Source organism: Colias eurytheme, chromosome 18 (assembly GCF_061535395.1).
Source record: "Colias eurytheme isolate Ceu_HAF_F1 chromosome 18, ilColEury1 Martin Lab GWU primary, whole genome shotgun sequence".
NCBI classification, from domain to species: Eukaryota; Metazoa; Arthropoda; class Insecta; order Lepidoptera; family Pieridae; genus Colias; species Colias eurytheme.
The window spans coordinates 3,582,937-3,599,049 of NC_142997.1; positions in this window are offsets into that span (position 1 = coordinate 3,582,937).

A 16,113-nucleotide genomic window follows, 5' to 3' on the forward strand; every position below is an offset into this window, starting at 1 on the left:
AACGCGACACTGCCTCCAAAATAGCGCACTAAAAGCGCGAATCCATATTCACGTCCCCGAGCACCGACAAAAAGACAAAGCCATCAATATTCCAAGTTATTCGAAAGTTACACAAATGAACTGCTCTCAGGAGATACAGCATTCAGTACATCGCCACGTTATGAATAAAACATTCGAGCCTACACTTACACAGTGGAAAATCTGCACATGCTGTAGACAATTTCGTCAAAGCCACAACGGCTGCGAGCTTTGACGGTGCTGGAACATCAAAGGGCGCCGCCGACCGACATGTTTGTGCCTCTCTAAGCCTCTACAGGACCCCGTTCTGAGAGAATATTGATTAATACGCGCACCAGCTATCAGACTATGTCTTTATAAGTTTAGAAAATATCTTGCGTGTGCATATAATATTAAACCTCATTTAAATAAATCGAAGTTAGAGTATATTCTTTGGAAATATCTTCTATATTCTTTGGAAATATCTTATATTTTTTGGAAATAAAGTTTATTGTTTATTGTTTTATTGTTTAATGTTTATTTGGTTACGACGTGAGTGAATTTAAGCTTAAAGATAAATTTAAATATTTTACAGAAATCAAAAGACATTCTTATTATTATTGTAATATATTATCCAACTAGCTGTTGCCCGCGACTTCGTCCGCGATTCGGTCGTTTTTCGTCATTCGTCGTTTAAAAAAAATACGTGACACTTTATTTTTGAATGTTCTTAATTGTCTCTTATAAAATTTAACTACATACATTAAAATTGAATACTCTGATAAGAAAATCTTAAAATCATCGAAAATCATAGACATCGAATATCTGAGGAAAACATGAATGAATGTGATTTAAATTCTACATTTTTTAGTAATTAAAATAATAATCTAAATTAAATGTAGATTAACAGTTTGAGCGCACCATTATAGAATATGTACCTAAGTAATAAATTACGTTAGTTTAGATAGTAACTTTACTAAAAACACGATGACTTTCTTTCGCGCTCGGTACCACAAACTAAACATGTTTGTGGTACGTGGCCCGCGTCACTTTACCCCCCACGAGTTCCCCTCCGTTGCTATGCGAAAATACATTCGTCGCCCTACTGTAGGAAAAATTGTAATACTGTGGCCTGGGCGTTATAACACGCTCAGGGAATTCCTGAGTGCTGATAGACTTCCGTCTATCGGCATTTATACCAATTTTATATTAATATCACCATTTTGAGGAAAAGCTTCTAATGTCGATTTAAAACGCATATATACGGATTAACCTGATGAATTAACATGTTCTAAAATTGTGAAATGAGTTCAGTTTTAAATTCGAGAAATATTGATTTCTTGTATTCGATTATTCGTCGTAGTCGAATACAAAATATATTTAAAGAAACTTAGGTTGGCCTTCAGGCAAAAGGGATCCTATCAAATGATAAACTTGACCTTGTATCTTAAAAGTAAGAATGAAAGGAGCATCTGATAATTGTTGAGCACCAAAGGATCATTTAAAACGCAATACTATAAGAGCTAATATTGTCTAAGAACTGTTTAGATTGCACATGTTCCTCTAAAACTTAAAAGTAGTGATTTCAAAGGTTCCGGCGTATCTTCAAACGAAAGCCGACTCCTTACTCCACTTTAAAGCATTACAAAAAGAACATACTACGTTAATATCGCCTATACAGAAGATGATCTGTAATCAATTGTGAGGTTATAAGCAAACCCACTTTTATATTATTTTGTCGGACCACACCACCGAATTTGTAGATTGATCTTCTATGTTTACCTCTAAGTCATTAAGACTATGTCGAAATCTGTCTGCAGTAAGACGGGCCTCTCGCTATTCGTCCGTTTAAAGAGACCAATAGTTTCAATTCTTAATCTTTCATTAAACAAACTTATTAATCGTTCTTGTCTCAAATAATGGTAATATTCGCGTCCCTACTCTAGTCATTACTTATGCTCATGTTCATCTTCGAGAGATCGAATAATATTATGGTGCACCCTATTATTTGTCAAACGGTCTTCATATTGAGTAAAAGTTTCAGAATTCTCGAGATAAAATATGACGATCGTGATCAGCTGTGAGACGTAATTCCCTCTCAGTGAGGGTTTCGGTCTCACGGGATAGTACAATATGCCATTTGCGATCAGCTGTGAGACGTTATATATACCCTCTCAGTGAAGGTTTCGGTCTCACAGGATAGTACATGCCGTTCGCGGTCAGCTGTGAGCCGCAATTCTCGTTGTGAAGCGGTTTCAGGTTCGGCATAACACATGTTGTTTTCGGTCAATAGTAAGCCTCTTATCTCTAACGATCCTTGAGAACTCTTATTTCTCATTTTCTTAACTTTGCTCGAATTTCGATATATAAAGATTTTTTAGGTGGCACTGATGCGGGTGAATAAAAATTAACTTAAAACGGACTAAGAGTGTTATAATCTCAATCATCATCATCAATACATATAATAAAATTGTGGAAAAGTGATGTCTGTACAATTAAAATATTTAGAAAAAAATTAGCAGTTGTTATTATTATCGAGAAATCGAGAGAAACCATTTTTTTCTCTTAAAAGCTCCCCCCCTCGCACTTCCCGAACTCCGATTGACCGTAATTTATTTTTCCTTACATTTTTATCATATCATTTTCTGATGGGTTTCATCCTACTGCGATTTTTTTTTGTTTCAAAAATTATCTACCCTGGTGTATAGGTAAATTTTCCACATAAAATGTCCTTTAAATTATGTCGTATTATATTTTTAACCCCCGACGCAAAAAGACTGGTGTTATGTGTTTGACCGCTATGTATTTCTGTGTGTGTGTGTGTGTGTCTGTCTATGGCACCGTAGCTGGCTACAGGTAAACCGAATTAGATGCGGTTTTTTTTGTTAGGCAGAATATTTTCCGACGCTGGTTCTTAGATAAGTGTAATCTTTAAGTGTATCAAAATTGGTTCATCCACTTATTATACCTACATAGGGGTAAAAGTGGGAATGAAAAAAATGAAAGTTATAATTTATTTTTAAAGATCGTCGGGAAGTTTATGAAATTATTTATTCCTTTTTCTATACACTTTTCTTCGTCTCAACGGTTTAGTTACGTGCTCTCTCTCTCTTCAGCCTTTAGTTACGTGCGTGAGACAGGAAAGATCTAATTTGGATTTTTTTCTGGATATGATAAAAACTGAGTATCGATTAAGCTGATCAGTGGCTACTGGCTACACCATAGATTATTAAAAACATCCGTTTAAGAAAGGAAGGAAATAGAATTTGCTCCTCTCCCCCCCCCTGGTTCCTAAAAAATAATATGACATAATTTAAAAGAAATTTTACGTAGAATTAGTTAGGCATTTCTTTTTTGATTTTCGATATTATATACTAATCATAATTTTTAATTACAATAATATGTAGTAACTATTTGGTATAGGTTAGGCATTTCATTTCTTGATTTTCTTTAATAATTTGGTACGTAAGTTTTTTAGCTCAGTTTAGTAAGAAATTTTAATAACAATTCTTTTAATTATTTATGGTAGTACAACAGTACAGTATGGTTGTACGTATTTACTCAATAATTGTATTTTAAGTAGTAATTCAGCATGGGCGTAGCCACGGTGGGGCTGGGTGGGGCGCTTACCCTGGCTTTGATCTGGTAGGTACTAATTGTGAAGGGGAGTGGGCGTGGGCGTGGGATTGGGACTGAACGTGGCATATGGCGTGGGAGTGCGATTGGGCGCGGGAGTGGGAGCATGAAAATAAAAATGATTTTTTATTGTTGCCCCACCCTGAGCCCATGGTCATAGGTCCCATAGTCACTATTCCACGCGAACGAAGTCGCGGGGACAGCTAGTAGACAAATATAATCAGAAAGCTTTGAACTCCTAAGCTCAACCATAAAAGATAGACATTTATGATGTCGGGAGATATTTTTTATATAATATGGAGAACATTTCTTTCATACTTGATTTCTGTGTAGCTTTAACCATTAAGATACACGCATTAAGAACGCACACGCGACGAAAGCTTAAAAATGGAGTTGCTGCTCTGCTCACGAATATGAAAAATAATTGTACCAAGTTTCGTTTAAATCCGTCGAGTAGTTTTTGTTTCTATAACGGTTATACAGACAGACAGACGGACAAACATTTTTGACGTCGATGTCGATCTCTAATCACCTGGTGATAGTTATTTAGGAAATATATTTCATGTGCAGAATTGACCTCTACCGATTTAATATAAGTAGGTAAGTATACATATATTTAGATTCCAATTTCCATGTAACGTTAAATTCGACTATACAATAACTAACAGACAACGCAGGTTACTCTCGTTTCCGTAAGTTGAGGCGGCTACATATTCGGTCCTAATAACATGACTTTTTGTGAACGAAACGACAGCGCGGTTTAATTCGATGGCAACACCATCAGAAAAAAGGAAATATTTTTAACTTTGAAAAAATATTATGATTTACACTATTAATACTATTTTAACATTAACACAAAATATAAGACTGTGAGTGTGTAAAAATAAATCCAGCTAGTTTCACATCACACTTATGTTTATAATTAGGTATACGACATGAAAATATATTATTTACCAAGCAATAATCATACAGATAAATACTGAACAAAAGTATTAACAGTCAAAGTATATTTTTACTAACAACATGTAAATGATGAAGGAATAATAATTATCAACGAACTAACCTTTTTGTATTAGAGTCCCGCCTCGTGATCGAATTATTAAAACACGAAGATTTTTAAAAATGTAACCAATGAACACAATCAATATTAGATTAACTGTAATGGTGTCTAGTTTGACTTAAAATAATATACATCTACCCTCACTTTTAAAAATGTAGTATATTCACACGAATTATATAAGCGCACCTTATAGGGAAGGGAAGATTTATTATGGGTTAAAGAGTTAAATAAATAAATAACATAATTATATTTAAATTATTAATTTTTAACATTGTGTTCAGTAGTGATAACATGTAAATTGATTTGATTTTTACGAAATCTCATAGATGGCGCTGAATCAAATTTGTCTTTATAGTACTAAGATTCATTAAACAGTTTCTCTGCCCAAATTACGTAAATGACGTAGTTTTTATAGTGTAAAGCTAGATAATAGCATGGCTTACTCAAAAACAACATTTAAACATGAGTCTTTAGATTGTACGCTGTCGTAGTACACGGAATACGTAAGAAAAGTAAAGGTTCACAGCTCCTCCCCCGGAGGTGATAGCATGATAATATGTTTAAAAAAACCTTACACGAGCTGTTAGTAATATTCATGCAAAATTTGAAGTCAATCTATGCAGTACTTTTCGAGATTAGCTCGGACAAACATACAGACAAACAGACAAACAGACAAACAGACAAACAGACAAAAATTCTAAAAACTATATTTTTGGCTTCTATATCGATTATAGATCATGGATTATGTATTCTTTTAAAAAAATATTCAATGTACAGTTTTGACTTTCCTACGATTTTATTATATGTATAGATTATTCATAGACACATCATGTTAATCTAAATTATGATTTTATAGAATATGATTTACTGATTATTAATTAAGACTTTATAAAATAGCAACACTAGCCTCTATATCATAATTTAACGAATATTTAAGCTTCCTGCATCTTACAAATAACTTATTCACTTAAACCAAAGCCTAACTAAACTAGTTTTTAATCTTGCATGCAAAGCGTCTATAAATTTTCTATATTTTCAGCGCCCGGTAAACAAAGTTAAGAGCTAATTAAAAGCCTAACGATCGGTGTTTGTGCTCTCAACACGAGAGCCCTGAATCTGACTTATATTTTAAGAACACTAGCCTGAGCCAGAGGCTGGAGATCGGCCACTTCCTTTGTCAGTGATTAGCATCATCTCATTAGAGTTGGCAAGTGGGTTAGCACCTCGTTATTCACTTAGAGTACGTGAACGTAGCAAGAGTACTGACAACGTACGGTTATGTACAGTATCTGCAAACATTTTTCACTAAAGGCCCTTGGAATTTTGCAATATCTCTTCCATATTGCGGCTGGAATAACGTTATATTTCCTTAACAAGTGTGGTTACACGAGCGGAAACAGAAGGAAGGTTACGTATTCGATCTTAAATCATATAATATATTATGTATTTAAATGGTTGTAACTTGTAACATGATTCAAAGTTTCAAATTAATGTATTCTACTGTGGCAGTTTTAGATGCTGTTGCGTGAAATACAGATTTTTAGGACAAATCAATTAAGGTCTTTAAGAAAAAATGTTAATTAAACTATTCAATGCTGACTTAAATTGAATAAAACTTTTATTATTATCTATAGATACTATTTAGACATTATACAGGAATTGGAAGTCACACCTATTTATGAATTGCGTAATACATATATTGTAAGTTACCTAAAGTAATAGGTTTGGAAAGATCATCGTTAGCTCATAGGTGCAGGTGACAGCATCCTGAAAAATCTAACAATCTACTCAAAATATCATGTTCTCGCACATAAGAAAATGGAAAAACAATTCAAGGAGAGGCTTTTTAACTCAATGATGACCCGACATTTTCGATCCAAGGCAAACACGAGGGACAAATTGTGTAGTATTGTCACAAGTCGGCCATTTCACACATAGACGTTAACGAGGCGAGCTTCGTAGAAACCCACGTTATGGTGTTTGGTCTTTGGTGTTTGGATAGCACGAGAATGTCACATGTGACATGTATAACTACAGATTATTTATGACTGAAATCCGTTGGAATTTAAAAAGAATTCTCAGCGCAATTTGCTTAAAGAATGGTCCAGGATTCTCCGCAAGACAGCGTAGATTTTTACTGGTTTATACACAGGGTTAACAGGGAAGATCCTGTGGTACACTCAGGCCAGAATACATATCTAAAGTCTCTTTAACTGTACGTATTGAAGATTCTAAAATTGAAAATACCTAGTAAATGTGTCCGGTGTGCGCAGAATAGTATAAGTAATAATCAATTAAAAGATAATAATAGCACAGTCAAGTAATTGGAAATTGCTGAATATGATGATAGAATTATAGAATAGGGTATGAGTTATATGTTGTATATCCTAAGTATATCCTATTAACATTATAAATTGGAAGGTAGTAAATGTTCAGACATATACATATATGACTATACATATATACGTTCAGACATATACAACAAAATCATCCAATAACAAGGCACCATTATAAATGATAACCTAAATCATAAACATGGTGTAATCTGGTCTAAATTATAACAATTTTCTCAGGAATTTTTAAAGTAGTTTATTTATATAAATTCTGAATATTCATATATCCATAAACAGCATTCCCATAGACAGACACATAAAAGAAAGCAGACGTGTAAGTAACTCACAGTACACATAGTTGATATGTTCTTTGAAAACGTTGGTTTTGTCTGAATTCAACGTATCATGTGTCCGCCCGCGAAGTCTATTACACTGTGAAAAAGATCTGAACGAGTACAATCGTGTGGAAAACTCTGGAAATATATTATGATTGACAATATGTATTTAGTCCGGGATACATCGCCCATTTTTGCAAGTGATTACTATCAAGCTAATTTTTCGTGAGTAGCTTCAAATCAAAAATTTTTATCCTTGTTACCTCTGTAAGCTACCACAATCGAGAGTTTCGTACATGAAATTATAGGGCATCTCATCAAAATAAAGCTACTCACGAAAAATTAGCTTGATAGTAATCACTTGCAAAAATGGGCGATGTATCCCGGACTAATTGTACTGGTATAATTGTAGTGAATAAGAATAGTTGTGGCGGGATTTATAACAGCTTAAATTATTGTAAAAGTATATATAATATCCTACCAGACTTGACACAGCAACAAAAAAGGATGGATAGGATTATGTTGAATTATTTTTTTTTTCAGCAATTTCAAAGCTGAAGAAGAAAAACATTGCTAAGCTTTGTAAGCTTTTAGATTAGTCTTGATTATGAATTAGATTCTTATATCAATGGTAGGTACGATTTGTTTCCTTTAACAGCGAGGTGTAATCTACTTTTAATTAGATGCTGAAGAAGATGTTTGCAATATATAAATGCAATATCAATACAGCATATCGACTGATATCTAAACCTTTTTTGAACTATTTTAAAACTATTTTTAAGCCACTTCCCCACACAACAGTACTCGCCAATAACTGGCCAGGGTAAATATTTATGGAAGCGAGACAACGACGGCACGGTTTTTGAGAATTCCGAATGAAGGTCCGAACCGTGTTTGTGTGTTTTCCGTTCGGATGTACTGTAATTTCGTTGTTTGGTTCGACTTGCCCGAACCCTATGTTATTGAAATCCACTTATTTGCCTACCTCGTCCTAGTTTTCCGAAACATACGATACGCTAAAAATTACCTTACAGTCTATTGTTTCATGCGCATTTATTTTCAAAAAGGTTACATGTGTACTAAGGCTAAATATAGCTTTATAATTAATATAAGTTGGCGTATGCACAACCGGTTATAATATGTGACCACAGCTTACAATTAGAAGAAACCGGGAAGGGTTTGTGGAAAACTCAGAAGTTTACAATAAACTCATGTTCTTATTCATTCATAATACATGCACGTTATCACTATATAGGTATTGCATTTTAAATAAATTACAAATTTTTGTATTCATAAAAATTATATTGTCTGTATCACTTTTATCAATAATCATATTATCCGTACGTACTCTTCTTTTTTTATATAACACCCTTCCGCAATAAAACTTGCCTTGAAGCAATCTTTTCAGTAGCGATAATACAAGTTGTTGTGTAAAGATTGATTTTCCATTTTAACTGATTATTTTTATAGCGAATCTATAATATGCTACAGCAGCTATACTTATATCTAGCTATGACTAACAAGTGAACAGGTTATCACAAATTCAATCTACGTTTAAAATTCAAACGACAGTACTACAAACTAAAGTTTAGTCCCATTACACGCTACAAAAGTGATATTAAAAATGTACCAGCATCAAGCAGTACTTACAAATTCTTTGGTACAAACACACCGAGTCAGATTATAGCAAATTGAAACATTTAGTATTCTCTCTGTCCGTACCTTCCTTACAACTGCTTTCATTTAAACGCTATAAATACTTATCTATAGAAAATTCTGGAATACTTAACGTGAATGAGCTTTTACAAGTGTCTTTATATATGCTCTTTTGTTATAATTGTTTTGTTAAAAATTCATATATGTTAAGTCATACAAAGTTCTAAAAAAGGAAATAGACGTATAAGTAGAGCAGTCTTTTGTGATAAAAATATTGTTTTATACATACTTACATATTGTACAAAACATACCTACCATGCATTTTTATTATATCTTATTTATGGAATTGATACTTCTATCAAAAGACAAGTTCTTTGTCAATAACTATAGGTATCAAATAGAATAACATCGAACGACTCTACATTCCAACTTTCAAAATTAATGTTTTTATAAAGCCTACTATAAAGCTCAGGTGCTACGAAGGCTACATACAGGTAAATAGGAACATATTATGTTAGCATACACATTACACAGCCTTAAATTAATAGAAATATATTTTTAATTGAATCAATATAAAAATAGAAAATATTACCAATTACCTGTATACTTCAAACTTAAATGATAACATCTAAAAAGTTTTCATACTTACCATGCCAATCTTAAGGAAAATAGCTTACCATTTTGATAACAAATACAATTGATTAGAGTTTCAGTGTCACTTGCATTATTATCGGGCACCGAACCCACTATCAAGTTTAGTATCAAGGCAGACTGCACTTAGCAACCATCACTTGACGCTTATCAATCCAATACACTTTAGATTAAATGATAAAAGTAGAAAAACTATATTATTTGATATGAGCTTTAAATGTACCGGTCTTCAATTCTGATACTTTTTATATAAATGTGTATGGTTCAGTCCCTTCGCCATCTTCTCATTTCATATTATTGTAATATAGAATACAGACTATATTTCTGGTGGTGTATCTGCAAGAAATTAATTTATTAAAAAAAACCTGCCATAAATACTGTGTTTCCTGCATTAAAAGACGCTTTCCTGCAGATGCATTACGCATACATCTGTTTAACTGATCGATTTTCTTTAGAGATAAGTAGGTGATCAGCTTTCTGTGTCCTGCCAGACCGAGACATTTTTTTTTCTTCGTCTCCACCGGGAATCGAACCCAGGACCCCTCGGTTCTACGCTCACGCGTCAACCACTGTACTAAGGAGGCGATTTCCTTCATTATGACAGCATCATCACTTCGTAGATAGCACTGCAACATGACTGCAACTGTAATCGTCATGATGTGCAAATTGTAAACAGATATAAAAAATCACAACTATTGTTAAAATTTGTTCTTGAGGGTGTTATGGTTATTTTGAAGACAAATTGAACATTAACAATTTAAAATATTGTAACATGATAGATGTTATGGTTGTTTTGCAGATAAACAATAAAAAAAACTCAAAAAAATAATTCGAATTATCCTTTTTAATTTTTAAGCATAGCATGAGTATTTTGAGTAATTCCAATGAAAATGAAGCAACATTTCCCTTACTTACAGCAACATTAACTGGGTGTTTCAACACGCGATTACCGAAAAGGCTTTTTTACGAATCGGCGTTTCCTTGAAGCGCACACTTGTCTTTATTTGTTCAACTGAGATGGCAAGCGGCGACGAAACGAAAAAACTCCAAAACCGGCTCGTGGACGATTTCGAAAATATTTGGTCTGATTACCGATGTACCGTTTGCAAAAAACACGTTTAAACCCCTTTCGTTATGTAGGTATGCCATACTTAATTTCTTTACATAAATGGCCTCTTTCAGAGTAGGTATGTAATGCTTTACATTAGTATACATTTTCATTTTATTATATAGAAATTTTTGTAGGTATTAATCAGGAGTTGCAAATATTGCAATTAATTTAGGTGATCGTAATTTTTATATAAAAATCATCATTCACTATTCTTTCTTAGTTAACAAACTTATTCAAAACTTCAACATTCCCGTCTATGAAGTCAAGAAATGCGATCTATTCGAAAATTTCACAATAAAAAATATTTTTAAAATAAATAAATTTTCATCCTTGTCCACTGAAATTTAATAACTAAATATCGAAATATATAAATGTAAAACGTGACTACTCATATTTTTATGCTATCTGTACCACACAAGGCCTATAAAGATGGCGGCGTCCAACAGCGCGTAACGCCTCACGATGAGACCTCAGCATTGCCTCTTGTACCTACTTAATACTCATATATCGATGTATTTTCATAACATATGAAGGTTAAACGACCAATAAATTGTTTAACCAAGCGGTGAATTTGTGCAAAATCGTTTGACGGGGAGTGAAAATACCTTATCATAATTGATTCGTAGAATGTGATTTCTTTTTTGCTTCTTCGTAACCAAACGAACCTTCTAACCTTAAATTATAGGTATTATGGTTACATGTTCTTCTATTTGCGTTTATTTCTACCTCATCGTATACTGATAAATATATGGTCATAAACTATTGAAATACATTGTTGATTGATGTATTTAGCCATTAGGCTAATGGCTAACCCAATGGATAATTTATCCAGGAACTTTGTAACTCCTGAAATCTTCTCTACTTTGAAATGTAATCTATAGCCCCTCAGATAACAATTATTACTCTACCTAAAACACATAAAATATTTGCCCATAACATTACACAATTCATACTCAATACTTTAATTTATCACATTTAGATACGAAAATAGTTACAAATCAATTTGAAAAACATCTCAGTCCTCACCCGGGTTCCAGATAAGGTTGTTTGCAGTTCGGTTCCGAGACGTCGCTGGTGTTATCTAATGAGAATTGATAACAGGACGCAGGATGTACTGTGAACTATACGTGACTATGAGAAAAATGGTATATTAGGGATCTGTACGGTTTTTATAACTCTTGGAGCTAAGGGAGTTATTTTAAAAGTTAAATATAGCTAGGCACATTTTGTGTGTGCAAATGGAAGAGAATAATTTAGTTTATTACTACCTGTACCTGTTATATTTTTACAAATTTCTATGCTTACAAGACCTCCCATTTTCTGTGTGTGTACTATTTGTTGTTTTTTAAGCGTATTTTTGATTAATAATAAATATAATAATGAAAGAAAGATACCAAGTAGGTACGATGAGTGTTTAATGCAACATATTTTGACTATTCTCTATTTAATTTAAAAATATGTTTTGTCACCATTAAGCATTGTATTAAAATCAAGTCGAATTTCTATCCAAATATTGAAAAGGAAAACGGAATTACACCTAATCCTCTTTCGAGATTAACAATTCAATCGAATTACAAAGTCAGAACAAACATAAGTCAGGTACTCTATTAAACGGACATCGAAGTGAAAATTTTTAAAGAAAATTTCAACAAATTGCCGATCTCCGAAGGAAACATCCTCTCTTAAATAAAGAAGTTTTTTTAATCTGCCTTAATTGTTAGCTTGGACGGCATTCAGCAGTAGTGCACCGGTTTAATGAAACTTGTGCTACGAATTAAACTTACCTACTTTTGCTTTTATTGTTGCCATTTATACTCCTATATGTACCTACTACAGTTCTAAATTAAATATCAAAAGGCATCTAGAAGAAATAATCATTCTAATAATATTCATCTAGAATGAATAATCATTTTATTTAAATAAATAATTGGTTGTTTGTAAAGTAGGTTTACGATCGAGATGTTTACGTGATAACGTCTTATTGGTGGCAGGCGGCAGCGCTCGAGATGAGACGGGAGATCGGTCTGTCTCTCTCTCGTTATACCTGCGATAGCGCTCGTGAGGTTTTGGTGTGACACAAGTTTCTGAACATGTCACCCGACTAAAACGATTTTAAAAACGTTATCACGTTAAAAAACTTGAATTTGAATACGAACAGGTTTTATTTACCTTTAGAACTTATTTGCATTTCATTTCAACCAACAATACATTTCACAAAAAAATCACAAAACATTTTTAAATCATCTCTATTTTTCAGCAATAATGTCTAAAATGAAACAAAATAATCACAATTATCGATAACTCATTCTTACATAAAGCCAGCCAAATCGTGTCGTGATTAGTCCGTGCCGATTTTTTCCGTTCAATTGAACTTATGAAAATTCTCAAGTCTCCGTCACGATAATCATTGTTTAATCTATTTAATAAGAGACTTGCAGTTGTAATAAAGGACGTCTCGTTCATTTAACGAAACGATTTTGAGTAAATTAATTTATACCAGTATTTACATATCTACCTTTAGTTTAACTGTAATTATCTATGTTTTATAAAATATAAAAAGTGATAATGTATTGAATAATATGAAGTAAAGTAACATAAAGGTATTACATATGTGATTAGTGAAAATATAGGTCCTTTTATGAAGTTTTTAGTAGAACAGGAACACGGGGACGTAGACGTGATGCTCTTAATCTAAACAAAGGATTAAATTCTTGCCTGACAGAACCAATAACAAAAATAAAAATTTTGTAAAAAATTTCCGAACAACTTTAACATTTGTTCTATCAGCATCTATCATACATTTAATTATTATTAATTATAAATACTTGTAAGTACATCTGTAGATAATAATCTCTTTCTAATTGCACTATCATAGAAGTTATTGTTGTATTATTTTTCATAAACTTTTGTTAGATACCAACACATTAAGAAAAAGTAATATTTATTTATTTATTATTTATTGTACATTGGGTTTTATCTTATTTTATAAACATCTTAATTGATTTAAATGTACAAATGGCGGCCTTATGGCTCTAAGCCATCTCTGCCAGGCAACCTTCAATATTTGTACGTGTATGTGTATTTGTGTACGTGGTATGTGTCAAAATCTTCGTGAAAGTAAATAATAATACGAGCACAATCTGGTAGTGCTACAAAGCGCGCTCTACACTCTCTGGTCACAGCCCACATCTTCGCTCACCAGTAGGTGTGATCGTGGTCAAGCGTTTCTCTATCGTACGAAAAAAGTCTTTAAATAATACTATTTTAGATAAAATATCCGTAAAATAGAGATATACTCTATCAACGTCTTTAATTTCAACTTAAAGTATACAGTCGTTTCTGCAAGTTTACTTAAAAAGAGCCGTCTAATATTATATCTGAGAGTCCGTCGCTTTAACAATAATGAGCCAACATTCTGTTAGCCGACGTCTTCGTTTATACGCGACAATTGACTGGGAATTTATTATAATACTAGTGAAAATCATTTCGTAACAATTCTTTAAGCTATTTTACTATTCGATCAATTTTGTTGTTTTCAGAATTGATAAGGTAAGAGAGAAGATTTTTTTTATAAATGCATATTGATGTTTCACTTTTTTTGTGAAAGACATTTTTTATAGATATTTACTTTATTCAGCTCATTAGGTATTAAAACTATCCAGTGTTCTCCGGTTATCTTATATCTATGTTATAGGTAGAGTAATTCGAAAAAGTAGTAATGTAAGAAATAAAGCATTAATCTTTATTATGCATAATTCATCTAAATTCAATGTTATTACTGTATAACAATGTATACATATTGTCTAGTTTTCATTTATTTCCGGTAGAGGCGCTTACATTTATAAATTGTAGCAACCTAATCCTAAACAAATCTACTTTTACATTTTGTAGTTTACATACTAGATACGACATTTTTCAATACATATTGTTTACAATATTTGTATTTAATTCTGCAACATATAAAGCAAGCTGATTCTCTGGTGTATGGAGCTGTTGTGATATACAAAGCTATGTTGCTTCGGCCACGCGTAGTATTGACTGTTAGTACTGCGCATGTCCCTTTCCACAGAATTATACACAGATTATTGTATACTAGATGTGACGGTATTTATTTGTTGATATTGTTGTGCTATGGGCTCCACCCTTGAACAGTTTATTTTTTATTTTATTAAAAAAGGTTCATCAAAAGTTGTTACATACGTATCTTTCGCGTTAAACAGTTACGGTCAATAGGATTTATAACTTATTATGCACAACAATTACAGATGAACACAACATGCACAGAATCTAATAATAAATAAGGCGATATCTATACACAATATATCTATACAATTAACTAATTAGACAATAATAGTTACAAAACAGTTGATGCTATTTTACGATTTATTTGACAATGTTTTCATACGATTTTATTATTTTTAAGTTAGATTAAAAGATTACGAACAAGCAGTATGAAACATACGTCGTCACAAGTCATACTTGAATTGTGACGACGTATGGCTCATGTATGATTGTATCATGTAGCATGAAGTGATCATTCTTCTGAGCTCTGCCAAACTAAGATGTCTATTCTATATTTTGGACAATCCTGAAATTTTTGTCGTAGTCGAACCACTGTCCCATTAGTATTCAAGTTAATCCTATGAAGTGACACTTTTTTTTCATTCATTCCTGATGATTATTAATCACCTGTTCTGTTGAAAAAAACAATACCGGAACATATATTTTCATAGAGACCACTATTACTTAACATTTTTGGAATTCTGATCTGTCTTTTTTATATTTTATTTAAAATTAATATTAGGTATGTTCCATCCAGTTACTATATAGCAATAGAAATTGTTAAGCGATGAGATAAAGTGGACCGTTTAGAACATAATTGTAGCTTAACTACAATAGTTTGCTAAGTTATTACTTAGGTACCTATATGATAACGAACAACACATGTTCCCTTGTTTTTCATTGTTTTATGTTGATTCTAATTTATCTATCTTTATTTTAATGTACATTTTTATTGTAAATACAGAGTAGATCGATTTTTCTTATATATTAATAGAATATGGTACCTATAGTAAAAAACAATACTTGTCTATGTTAAAAGAGCCTTGAAACTAGATATAAGTTCCAGTTTGAATATTTTATACTAGCTTACCGCCCGCGGCTTCGCCCGCTTTATCTTTAACCTAATAAATTATATACTAAAACCTTTCTCTTGAATCGCTCTATCTATTAAAAAAAACCGCATCAAAATCCGTTGCGTAGTTTTAAAGATTAAAGCATACAAAGGGACATAGGGAAATAGGGACAGAGAAAGTGACTTTCTTTTATACTATG